The 10,914-nt window shown below is 29.5% G+C and overlaps 1 pseudogene; it reads left to right on the top strand.

Annotated features, from left to right (window-relative positions):
- Window positions 1–269: 269 nt before the first annotated feature.
- On the top strand, window positions 270–10,707 carry LOC108684716 (annotated as a pseudogene).
- Window positions 10,708–10,914: the final 207 nt, after the last annotated feature.

The following is a 10,914-nucleotide window of genomic DNA, read 5'->3' as shown; positions in this document are numbered from 1 at the left end:
AAAGAATACTAAAAATAAAATACTAACATCTTTATTTATATTTACCGCAAAATTTCCATACTTGATTCTATTAGTGTCAAGAAAAAAGTAATGAAAATAGTAACAATTTTTAAATTTTTCAATAATGAGTTATTTATTCAAATCAGTAACGGTAACCGGTTATTTTTATGAAATAACGTTACCAATTCTGATATATGATTAATATATATGCATATTCATATATAAACAGTTTCTTATTTTATAAATTTTATAAATCGTATAAAGGTCCGATGAACCAAAATGTTTTCCAAAGAAACTTGTTAGTGAAAAATCCTAAACAACAGGATATTCTTCATGAATCTGGTCGATATTTTCAAAATACTAAGCACAGAAGATTTAAAGAAGATGTCTTAGGATATTACACCCGTAAGTAATTTATTATTTAATTTTTAGTTATTGTAATATTATCAGCTATACAGGTTGTCTTGAATTTAAGTGGTCAAATTTCGGGAGTATGTAGGTGTAGAGAATTGATAAATTAACAATAAGAAAAAAAGTTCTTTATAAACTTATAGATATGCTTGTTTTGCTTTGTTTGTTTGAAAAAATCGCAAAAAAGATAAAACGTAATTTTTGTACTTACTTATTACTTATTCATTTACACTTAAGATAATCCTACAACGTCAAATATGTCAGTATTAACAAATACTGATAATATTACTGATCGTGTATGGTTAATTTTTATGGGAACGTAGAATACTGATAGTGATCTGGATTTTGATTCTCAAGTCATCAGTATCGCTTTATTAGGATCTATATCACAGTATAGATAATATAAATAAAACTAAATATATTGTCAATAATATTGATTGTGTAAGATTGTAAAAATACTAAAAATATTGATACATGTATTGTCAGTATTATTTGATTCAATATTACTGATAGGATTATTAATTATGTAAGATTATCTTTATTTATAAATTGTCACTAGTTCAGATTATTCAAAATGTTGATCTCTTGCAGCAATGCACGTATTGCATCTTGCACAAACAGTTCGTGTTGTAACCAAACACTGATCTGTCAACGTAATGACTTGCTGATCAGGATTTTTTTCTGTCCGGAAATTGGCGTATACTCTCGTACTGTCTCTGAAGCATTATTGCTGGAGTACGTGAAAATAATATTCCGTTTTGAAAACAATTATGTTTTTTCTTTTTTGCAATTTTCTCCAAAACGAAGTAAAAACAAACATATTTCTAAAGAACTTTTTTTTTGTTTATCTTTTAATATTTTGTTCTTTTATTATCGATTCTCTACACGCTCCCAAAGTTTGAACATTTAAATTTGGGACACTTTATATATAAAATTATATAAGAATAGAATTATACGAATAGAATGACATATATTGTGATTTATGAAACTTATTAAATTGTATTATCCCAGACAGCCAAGTGTGATATAGCATATTGTACAAACTAATTGCATATGTTATGTATTTGCTGTACATTTGTTAACATGAAAATTGGATACATTATGAATATAACAATATTACTGCTTATGTAATCAGTTGCCGAAATTTCTAGAGCAAACTATGAGCAATGGTGGTACATTATGTTGTCGGCAACATAATAATAATATGTTAGTAACGAATAATTAATTATTTCATCTTGAGCATCAGGATGAAAATATGATAGTAACAGAATATATATAATGATTTCTATCGGTTGTTATAAATATATCTTCTATGAAGTTTTTCAATTACAACTCATTGCTAACAAAATGCTGATAGTGTGAAATGTCACATGTTTTTGAGTTGTTGTTGAGGATATTCACGCTGACATGTTGCCATCAATTTGCAAGAATTCGAATTTCATTGAGTTCAACGCGACAGACATAATACTGTCTCACCTTGTTATGAGTTTGTCGAAGACAAGAATTAGTTGCTACAACATGTCAGCAAATACACTGCATTTGGCTATATGGCTATTGTTACATATATTTCTTTTGAAAATTTATGAATAAAAATATCTATGAGATATATATATATATATATATCTATGATATATATATATAATAATCTATAATAAAATCATAAATATTTGTTTATATTTTGTTATTGAAAGATCATTTTCGTAAATTGTCTGTTTTGAATCGATTGTAGATAATTCTAGTCTAATACATTTGATCAATTTTGTGAGTAACTGTATTTACATTCAATATAATTCAATTTTATAGTGGAACAAAAATGGTTTTGAGATTTCAAAAACATTTCATAGCAAGTTTACAATAGTATCTCCTGTATGATTAGTTTTTTCTTTTGTTAACACTTCAATCTATCAGTTATCCACCCATTCAGACTAAATGGATAAAGGAAATGAGAGCCAATAACAATGTTAATCATATCATAAAGCATAAGTTGAAAATAATTCAGAGTATAATTATGATCCTTCATTGCTGTTATTATTTTCAATTATACCTAAGATGTTATTTGAATACTGGTCAATTGATAACATTATTAAGATATACATTAATACAGAAAGTCAAACTCAATTAATAGTCTCTTTTAGATGCTGCCAAGGTATTTAATATATTAATAATTTTTTTTACATAATATGGGGAAGAGAGCTGAATAGTTTTGTCTCCATTTTAATACAGTAGTAATAGATGCGTGTATTATTGAAACAAATGAAAATTTTACTATTTTTAAAATTTTCAAAGATTTCTTCTACTAGCTTTTCGAACTTGTCTATTGCAGTCAAGGTCTACCTGACCTTGATTTATCAGCCAAATTTCCTTTTCTTATTTCTTTAAATTTTAACATCCATCCTACAGTTTTTATATCGACATCTTAATCTCCATAAACAACTTCCAATATTCAATGAATTTCAATATGTGCAACATACTCAGCTAATGTTAAACATTCATAGAAAATTCGATTTATATTCCTAATATTCCGAATATTCTGTAACAATAAAGAAATTATCATAGAATATTGTATAAATACTTCTTGTATATGTATATATTACGAAAATTGCGAACGAGTGAGTAGTACACATCTCCGCTGACAGAGGATCGCAACAGAGATCATTTTCTCGTAAACAAGAATCACTTGGGAAAAAAGGATCGGAGGAAAAGTTCTGCGGTATTTTTAGCTTAAAATTTTATATACAATATCTTCGTTAAAAATGACCAGAATAAAAAAAAAGTTTTAAAGCTTGAAATCTCTACTTTCAAATGATACTACAATATATTTTTTGAATTTATATGTGTTTGTAATTTTTACATATAGAAAACTACGATCTGAAAAAAATGAAAAATTTTCTTTGCACTTTGTAAGTCTGTAGCTTGTCCAAAAAAAATTTGTAAATTTTTTGTAAAATGAGTAAATTTCAATTATTTATCATAAAAGCCTTGAATTTGAAGTTTTTTCTACAAAATTATTTTTTTAAAAATGTTTCTATGATTTTTTGTTCCTGAGTTACTCGGATTAAGTATTAAAGCTGAATTGTTCTATCGAGTAATATAATTACGAATTTAAAAAATAGAATATATATAAATTTGAACTAAAAATATGACATTACTTTTTTTGTAACCATTGAAATAATTATAAGAACAGTGTAATGTCATTTTTAGCTTAAATTTATAATTTAATTGATAAAAGAAGTCTACTAATCGAAGCTGGATTTTTAATGTTTAACTAATTCCATGTGAATTATATATGTATATATATATATATAATATATACTATGTACTCGTATATATTGTGTATACCGTAGTCTCGACTGATGATACAACTTTGTCGCGTTTTATTACAAGCAATTACTTAATAATCTCTTAAGGGCATTCTACAATGCATTGCAAACGCCTGTTGCCAGTTGAAACATTTATCGCGACAATCAATTAGAAGCGTTAATGGTATTATTCCTATGCTTCTGATTGGTTGTCGCGATAGTTGTTTGCAACGCATTGTAGAATACCCTTTAGATGACGACTGTCTTACCTCGATACTCTGAAAATCGGAATATATGCTCCGAATCGTCGCAGAATTTCTCTAATTCAAGTTGGGCGCCAGACACGAGTGAGCGTGTCTCTTTTTTGTACTTTTCTTAATTATTCTTAACACCTCTCAATTGCGACAGACGATAGCCGACTGCTCAGATCCGAAATGGACAGAGATGATGGGTTTTGGAGCGGAAATAAATCGGAAGGCGAGAGAGAGAAAATATAAGAATTACATATTAATTAATAATAAGAGAATAATCGTATATTTGATATCGCAGCTCTACAATAAACGAATGATCATATGGAATATTCTATACGCGATAATAAAATAGTTATTCATGTTTCTGATGTAGTATGAGCTCGCTAAAATCGAAAAACTATTTGATTTGCACACAAAATAATGCTAATGATACGGACATACTATTATTACAAGAATCATTACAAATTTACCAATCGTTGCAAATTCATCAATCATACTAATAGCGAATTCGGTCACTTGCACTACACTAGATCAGTGCATACACTGCATACTAAAAGTATGCTTTGAAATTAGTAAAATTAAATGTAAAAATATATAAATATTTTAAATGATTAACTATCTATTAATGATATATTGTCACATTATTTATATTGTATCATTGCATTGAGATAGTTTATATAAAATAGCTTTTAATATGCATTGATCCAGTATAGTATGAGTAATCGAATTTATCATACTACAGTACATCAACTTTGTTATCAAACTTCGTATAAATAATTTTCAAGACTTTATATGGAATTATCCAGTGACCCGAGTGGTCCCGTCCACTCAGAGGGAAGGAAAGTCATGACTCGAAACTGCGGCGTAACAAAATGGTGGTTTAACATATAATTACACAAAAGAAATATGGCGTCAAGATCGTAGCAAAAGGCGAAAATATACGCGAAAATGTGATATAGTAAACTTGGCGATCCGGATGAATGATACGCAGCAACAAGATTATTCATTATAAACAGTAGATTTTTATATGGGCTATAGTTTTTCGACTCGAATTCAACATGTGCGATTCACCCGATCTGGGGATCGGCGACCTTACAATATTTTGCTTGTCTCATCAGATACTCCTCAATTCTTCTGATTACCGGTCGGTAGCTCCGCTTTTTTTTTCTCAATAGAGGTGTATGTAAATTTTATACATACACCAATTCTTATAGGACTTTAGGCCTCTATTCTTGAAATAATTGCGCATACATAAGCGGCAAGTTGCGAATATTCGCAATGGAAAATCCTTAGAACAATATTCTTGACAGTTATGTGTGCAACGTTTGCGTGTATTATGCAACGAATGGAATCATATCATACGTTTCACACTTTGATGAAAATCAAAAACGACAGTTTGAGACAAAAATGGAATTTAAATTTATTATAATAAATGCGCCGAGTATGGATTATGCTGTAGAAAATGTAGAAATCCTAGAAAGAAAAAGATAATAAATATTATACTTGTCTTAATACTAAAATTTTATGACAACTATTTGTCAAGTAGACAAAAAATTTGAAACATTTTTGTTACATTTTCAGAAATTATATAATATGTTGCATTTCCAATTTTAGAAAATATTCCTAAGAATGAGAAAAATATATTAAAAATAATAAATAATATTTTCCTAATTCTAATCTACACATTAAACACAATAATACATTTTTTGTTGGCATAAAAATGGTCTCATATATATGTGCTAATAAAAAATTATTAAAAAAATTTTAATTAATAAACATTTTTGTGTATACATACATTTTTTCTTTAATCTATCAATTAATATAAAAAAATATGAAATACTATCTTTTCGTACACGTATGTTGTATTTGTAAATGATATTTATAGAAAGTAAATATATTTTTCGACGTTGCCAAACATAAATCAGCGCAACCGAAAATATATGTTTCAATTATTATTTATTAATATTCAAGAATATCATATTAGAAACGTATACAGATTTTTATTATTCGAACTGTGCACACTCGTAACATTGCGTATGAATTCAAGAATAGATCTCCTGATATTTTCTTTTTACGAGAAGTAAATTCATCTCGGGCGAACCATATATGAAAATGGCAGATCTTGCTCGATTTCTACTGCCAATCTGCCGTCAGGTTATGTCAACAAGCTTTCTGCTCGCAATTTGCTATCAGGTTAGCAGACTCTGTTTAGTTTCATTCTGTCACCAATTTGCTTAGCATGTTATCAGGCTTTGTAATAAATATTTTTGCTGATATGCTTGTCTGATAATATGCTTGTCTGAAATTCTGTGTACAATTTGTTGCTTTTCTGCAATCAGAAATTGGTAGCAGATTCTGCTCAAAATCTTTCTCTTCAGCTTTGGCTATCTGGGAGTATATATAAATTCACATTGAATTATTTAAGCATTAAAGGTTCAGCTTCGACCGTTATGAGCCTTTAAGTCCTACTTCCTAATTGATTAAGATAAAAAAAGCATTTATTTTTGATTGAATCTTCATAAATACTTGAAGTATTTTTTACGTGCAATTCATAAGTAAGTTTCCAACTGACAATTGATCTTAGCGCAATCGATATAGGCTTAAAGCAGTTTTGGCACTAGATCTGACTTTCATTGAGCTTTAAAATCTATATACAAAATATGTGTAAGCTATATCATCATTATCATCTATATAGCATCACTATTTTTCACAGGCTGGATCAACTTTTCAAGTGCGTACTTTTAGGTCATCACATCACTTTTTATTTTTAATATAATCATTTAAAACAGATTTAAGAGAAAAAGCATTTCAGTTATTATCATGTTTTACTCTTTTACTTCAGATATGTAGAACGATATTTTACTTGTTGTACCATAGACAGTTTAATTGGAATATTAGAGATTTTTAACTCGTTCCATGAACACCTTCAATTTATTCAATTCACACTTGAAGTGAATAAAGATAATAATCTGAATTTTTTGAATGTGAATCTTATTGTTGATAGAATTATATTTGACACTTATAACAAACCTGCATTTTCTGAAAGATACTTGAATTTTCTCTCGCAATACCCTACCTGTCATAAAAGAGGTGTAAGTTTATTTGACAGAATTTTTCTTTTATCCCACCCGAAATTTCATTATAAGAATATTATTTATATGATACAGATTTTGTTGAGAAACGAATATCTTTTTATATTCTTCAATTCAGATGAGAATTAAGTTCCATTCTTATAAGATTAAGTCCATCAAAATTCGAAAGACTCTAATAAGTACTTAACTGTATCTTTTGAAATCTCTGAATCTTTTTCCAACATAGCTAGAAGTGTCAATTTAAAACCGGCATTTACGATTCCGAATACTCTGAAAAAATACATTACAACTGGAAAAGATATTCTTGAGACAGCATCACATCATGTTGTTTATAGGATCTCATGCAATGTGATTGTGATGCATACATTGGCCAGATAAAAAGGCAATTGAAAACAAGAATTGCAGAGCATTCATCGGATATTAATAAAAAATCAGGCTCACCAAGTGTCATATCTAATCACCGGATCTCACTTGATCAACTTTGATTGGAAAAAGATTAAAATTTTAGATTGGGAATCTTACAACAAAAGATTAACTTCCGAGATGATAAAGAGACAACAAAATGGATAATTTTTAAATGGAATTAATTTAAATGGACTAAAGACAAAGCGACACAGAATCGTTATCAGAAATATACTTTCCTTTTACACAAGCACTTTCCCCTTCCTGAATGTTTCCCGTCATCATTTCCCTTTCCTTCCAACTTTTGCACCACTCATATTTGATGATTTTTTCGTTGCTTGATACTGTATCAGTTCGAAATAAGTTTTCAAGAGACACGGAAGTATATGACAAATTTTATACCTTTGGAGTTCTGATCTTAACATTGCTTGTTTTAAGCGCTGTAATTCTGATCATCTTCGTTAGTAGTAATACAGATATGATACGAATCGTTGCGACATTTTAATTTGCGTTAAATTCTCTTTAGTTTCAATTATTACTTCATATATACTCTACATAACAATACTTCACCACGATTTGATGGACAAGTATAGCTTTAAAGTATAGCGTTTAAGAGATCCAACAACCACATACCATGGTAAATTATTATTCCGAATGCATACTTTTTATCAAGATAAGATGCACTCTTGAATTGACACCATGAACAGAGTAAGAGGAGAGTCTATTACTTCTTGCGGCCATATAAAGATTGTTGGATTACGTTGTTTCGTAAATATTGAGATTTTTATATGTAATTAGACGTTTCTAGAATTTTTATGTCATTATTTTAATATATGACTTGATATAAAGTGATATAATGACCTGATATAAAATCGAAACGTATATATATTGTTTTGTTAAATATAATGTTTTTATAATTCACAATATTAGCGAAGTACATCTCGCTTTTGCTCTAAGCCCTTTAACGGATTATTTCACTTTAGTTTACTGAGCATCAATTGACTTTTTATTTAATCATATAAAAACTATAATTACAGATATTAAGTAAATATATTATTAAATACGAAGTAGAATCATATCTACAAATACATATAAATGATATTATATATATAAATGATATAGATTCATAAAACAATTTAATGTAAAAATCGATCAATTTATTCGTAACAAGTACAATACAAAAAAATTGTCAAAATCACAAAATTTAATATATCATCTCTGCAACTATTTTTTTATACACAGATGTGATGATTTTAACTCATTGAGTTGTAAACAAAATAAAAATGATTCATGCCAAATTGAGATTGAAAGATTATTTTAAATTATAATCTGCCGATTTTAAACAGAGATGATATTCTAACTAAAATACCAGGTGTATAAGCTTAAATCCGCTGTTTGCTCATAGGTGGCATTAGTGAGTATACAAAGCTATCCTGGGTACACAACACTTTTTTTTATGTGTTTGACATCTGTCAACATTAACCAGTGCACATCATCAGCAATTTCATACAACAACATACATTTTTTCTTTCGTAATCATATCTAGTTTTTTGCTAAAAAAAAGCATGCGGGAAGCTTTGCTTTTCTGTTTAAATTTGAAGAAAGCGGCTGCCGAATCGCATCGAATGCTTGTGGAGATCTATGGCGACAATGCTTTATCGGAAACAACGTGCAAAGATTGGTTTCACCGGTTCAGTGACGACAATTTTGATCTGAGTGATAAGAAGTGTGAAAATCGGTCCAGGAAGGTTGAAGACTGTCAATTGCAAGCTCTTTTGGACGAGGACGGTACCCAAAAAATGCCGAGCAATTGGATGTTTCTCAAGCAGCCATTTCCATGCGGCTACATGCTATGGGGAAGGTTCAAAAGATTGGAAAATGGGTGCCGCATGAACAATAGGCAGATGAAGCGATGCCAAATTCTGCTTGCCAGACAAAAAAGAAAGTCGTCCTGCATCGGATTGTGACAGGCGATGAAAAGTGGATCTATTTTCAGAATCCTAAATGCAAGAAATCTTGGGTTAATTCCGCCTAACCATCAACATCTTCCTCAAGACCAAATCGCTTCGGACGGAAGACGTGCGTTTGGTGGGATCAGGAGGATGTCATCTACTACGAGCTGTTAAAATCTGGTGAAACTGTTAATGCTCACCGCTACCACCAACAACTGATCAAATTGCACCGTGTTCTGCGTGAAAAAAGGCCGCATTAACGGAAAAGACAAGATTTTTCTCCACGACATCGCACACGTTAACAATGATCCAAAACTACTTGGAGACACTCAACTGGGAAGTGCTACCCCATCCCGCTTACTCACCAGACCTGGCACCTTCTAACTATCACCTGTTTTCGTTGATGGGCCACGCACTCGCTGAGTGGTACTTCGATTCTTACAAAGATGTCCGAAAATGGCTTGATGAGTAGTTTGCCTCGAAAGATGAGGAATTTTTTTTGGCGTGGTATACACAAATTGCTCGAAAAATGGAAAAAATATATAGTTAGCGAGGGCAAGTACTTTGAATAAATTTGTTTTTGCTTCTTAAGCTGATTAAAAAACAGCGGATTTAAGCTTATACATCTGGTAACATAGGAGACAAAACTTTTTAGCCCACATATATATTGTTATACATTTTCTATCTATTAGAATATATAATATATGTACCATATATAAACATTTTGTTTACAGATTTTTCACTTCGATGGATATGTCTTAGAAATATGGAATCAGTTATTATTTGCAGGTGCAAATCTATCAATTGTTATATCTGTAGTCAAATTCATTGCACAAAAGTTAAAGAAACATAATTTAGATATTATATTAGCAATACTATCATCCAGAGGATACTTTTCGAAATGCATATAATATACATTACATAAATTTAATCTTTTTTACTTTTATTTGTATCTTCTTAGTGCACAAGTTAAATCATTTTCAAAGCAAGAATTTGATGAATTAGCGTCATATGTAAACGCGTATTTTCACTAATGACCTATGATTATTCGAGTATTCAAAGGCCAAGTCCAAATAGGCCTCTCGATTGGACCAGATATGTTGAATTTTTAGCTCCAGAGAAAAATAATCATAGACGATCTCAAATTTTATTAGGTATTAATTTCTATAGTTACAATTATATCCTGAGGATGCAGGGCAATTCTCGTTCTAAATATATTTGAATATATTAAAGTCATTTAAAGGAAAAATTAAAGGAAAAATGGGATAGCAGCAAAGAGCGTTTCTTTGAACCGAAGTAATATTTTATTGTAATCTATCTGTTCTTTCTATTTGTTTTTTCCGTTCTTTCTGTCTCTCAATTTCTTTTCTTTATTTATACCTGTGCTTTTATGTAATAAAAATTTTGTAATACTTACATGTAAGATGCATGTATAAGAGATAACAAAAAATATATTTCACAAGCATATATAAAATTTATGTAAAAAATTAGTAAAATATTATAATGT

The sequence above is a fragment of the Atta colombica genome, unplaced genomic scaffold (genome assembly GCF_001594045.1).
Source record: "Atta colombica isolate Treedump-2 unplaced genomic scaffold, Acol1.0 scaffold139, whole genome shotgun sequence".
NCBI classification, from domain to species: Eukaryota; Metazoa; Arthropoda; class Insecta; order Hymenoptera; family Formicidae; genus Atta; species Atta colombica.
The sequence above is the reverse complement of the archived record's forward strand: the minus strand, read 5'-3'. Positions and strand labels throughout refer to the sequence as shown.